Genomic DNA, 3,274 nt, shown 5'->3' on the forward strand with positions numbered 1-3,274 from the left:
CCACTAGATACTATTTCATTTAAGAAAAATATTTTTCTATAGTTTGGACTTATTTAGAGTCGCCACTTAATTTTTGAGAAAAATCTTGAAAAATTATTCTTCCAATAGACTAAAATAGGAAATCAAATTGAAAGAGTTCTAAAGGGGGTCCGAAGGTTGTTATTAACATCTTAGGAAGGTTTTGACAATACCTAAGACGTTCACTTACTTGCGAATATCCGACAACTAATTTGTTTGGCTAAAAAACTTAACTCATTGCAATTCATTTAAAATCCTTGAAATATCAACTTACTATCTAATTGAGATTTGACTTGCAAAATTTATTTTAAGTTTATTTATATTTGGTTGATTTTATTAAGTGGTTAAAACAAGGTGGAGTCTTTTGGAATTTAAATCTTTAACCCTAAGACTAACGACAATTAACAAGTAAATACGCGTTAAAGTAAAAGAGGGAGGGAGAGAGAGTGAGTCCAAATCGTATTTCTGTCCGCCTGAACCGATATTTGGACCCATTTCGTTTTGCTTTGGGCCTTAGGCCCAATTTTTTTTTACCTTTCCTAGGATTCTCAGAATATAATAATGATAAAAAAAATAAGGGGGCTTAGGCCCAACATAGCAAAATACAAAATTTTAAAAAAACAATTGAACTCTTATGGCTCACTCTCTTCAACTTTTTCCACTTTAGTTTCCTTTCCTTCGGGACCTGTTCATCGATTTTGTAGGCTTGACTCGAGTATAGGAATTGGGCCTCCATAGCCCAAAGGAAGATGTCAAGGCAAAGTCTGTGAGGACCCAAGTAGATTTCGCATGCAAAAAATGTAATCATTATGCGAACCAATTTTGAGTCAATACAAATCAAATAAAATACTGTTTATGATAATCAAACATAAATTCAGCATCACCACAAGAAAATAAATGAACCCATAAAGCTAAAAGAAAATAGACAGGAGGAGGAAATCTAATATATTGATAAAGGAAAATCAACTAAAGTACGACGAATGAATATTTTATTGTTTGCATAACCATATAAACTCACACATATTAAAATTGGAACTTAGAATATAGACAAATTAGGCATCGACCAGTGAACAAATAGATATCCAAACCCTTTTTCTTTGAATTATATCAAGGAGTAATCTAATCTCATAGTGAAGTAAACATATACTAATTGAATCAACCAACAAAATTTCAAACTTTTAGACTAACAAATTTCTTTATTATTATTTACATCACTTCCTATAGAGGACAAAATGATAAGGTTCAATTATTATTATTATATGTTTTTTAGTTGGAAGAAGAAAACACCAATAAAGCATAATATAACTTAGGGGGTCAAACAAGCACTGCAGATTATTCAAACGACATTAAATTCAAGAAAAAATGGACTGCAATTAAGCTATTTACTTAGACCGATTTTAGGATAAATACATATACTTTAGCAGATTTAGTCGAAATAAAAAAAACAGTCAAGTCATTTGGAAAGAAGGTTAGAGATACGCATAGCTAAGCCGCAGGAAATCGTCAAGCCATGTTACAAATTTTAACATCAAGACTTATCAGACTATACTAAAACATTTTTTCATCCAACTTATATCGAATTAATCCACGAAATTCAAGAACTCTAGGCACCAAATAATATTTCAAGATCGAAATATTGAAATGCATCATGACCAAATTAAAAGGGGGCATACAGAGAGGTTGTAAGAGCATACTATCAACTTAATCTAAAAGTAAGAAGATTAATTTCACCATAGATTATGATGAAACAATATATCATAAAAAGGATACAGGGTGATTATTGTAATGACTAAAGTTTTAAGATTTTCGACCATTAAATAACAACAAAATGGCCTAAGTTATATTGAGGAAACAACCAATTCGAAAAGGATACGAACAGATTCACAACCATGCTTTTAAAGGACACAACTTCAATAAAATAAACTTATATGCACAGGGAAACCAAAGTCCAACATCCTAATGCATTTGAAATATTTCTAGGCACATGGCAAAGGCATAAAAAATATTATCATAACCATACAGTGAAACAAGACCAGACTAGAGGTGAGCATGATAATGATTACAAATTTGAAAAATGTAAACCGAGAGACAATTTCGACAATAGGTACCAAGTCATTTTGAAAATGGGATCTTAAGTACCATTTCAGAAAAATGTGAAACGGATACTAACGACGACATTTAGCTTTACATACTTCCCATAAGAACAAACTAGAAAACATACACAGACCACAACTAAAGTCTAGAGATCTACCGAAACTAAATAAATAAAAGAGTTGTAGGTCATATACCTTTTCAGAAGCATCGAGCAAGACAAGAACAAGTAAGGTAATGACGGCAAGTTCCACCACAGAATCACGAATGCAATAGCAAGAAAAAATGCCTTGTTTACCTTTTCTCGAATGTATTTTACATGTATTTTTGTGACTAACTACTTGAACTATCCTCTCTGCCTTAATTAAAATTCTCTCAACTCACTTCTAATTTTTGTTCTTCAACTACAAAAATCTCTCCCAATTTTTCCAAAAATTTCCAACCAAGAGAAAGAAGCCAACCGGAAAAAAATCCCCCTTAACAGTGAATCCAAAGAGAGTATATATAGGGAAAACTAGGTTTCGATTTTGGGGTGAAAACAGAGAAGATTGGGCCCATTCCCATTTAAAATTTTCCATTTTTGGATAAGAAATCTTTTTCTGAAAATTCGACTTAAAATAGAAGGAGAAAGGGAAACGGACGCTTGGGGTCGATCCTAAACGTCCTTGTTGTGACGTGGCTCCATCTGGAGGACGCAAGTCGTGTGCCTTTCTGGCTTTCTACTGTTGTAGCCATACGAAGATAGAAACATGGGAGGAAGAAATATCACGCACAACTGGCTTCTAGGTTTTGTTCGCTGGGAATTTCGGGTTGCTACGCATTGTTGTTGCACGCTATTATTGTGATAAGGGGAAAAGAATGTTGCTGAATATTCTTTTGGGTAGGGGAGAAGGAGTGGGCCGGGTCGGAGATGTTGGGCTGGGATGGAAAGGGAATGGTTTAGAAATGTGGCTTTAGGGAGCAATATTGAGCTACTGGAAATTTCAAAGAGGGCCTAATAACTTGCCTTTAAGATGGGTTTAACGGATTTATAGTTTGAAGTGGGCTAGGGTGTTGAATAAAAGGAGTGGGATGGATTTGTAATTAAAAAACATTCTAAGGGATTGAAACTTAGCCAATTTGAATTAAGAAGTTAGTTAAATTGATCTTAATTGGCAAGTTTGAC

The 3,274-nt window shown here is 33.6% G+C and overlaps 1 long non-coding RNA gene across 1 annotated transcript; it reads right to left on the bottom strand.

The window, feature by feature from the left end:
* Positions 1 to 452: 452 nt before the first annotated feature.
* On the bottom strand, positions 453 to 2,995 carry LOC114074369. Its single transcript, XR_003574735.1, has 2 exons — positions 2,307 to 2,995; positions 453 to 782 (listed from the first exon to the last, which is right to left on the bottom strand). It is a non-coding gene; the product is annotated as an uncharacterized LOC114074369 (long non-coding RNA).
* Positions 2,996 to 3,274: the final 279 nt, after the last annotated feature.

Source organism: Solanum pennellii, chromosome 10, assembly GCF_001406875.1.
Source record: "Solanum pennellii chromosome 10, SPENNV200".
NCBI lineage: Eukaryota > Viridiplantae > Streptophyta > Magnoliopsida > Solanales > Solanaceae > Solanum > Solanum pennellii.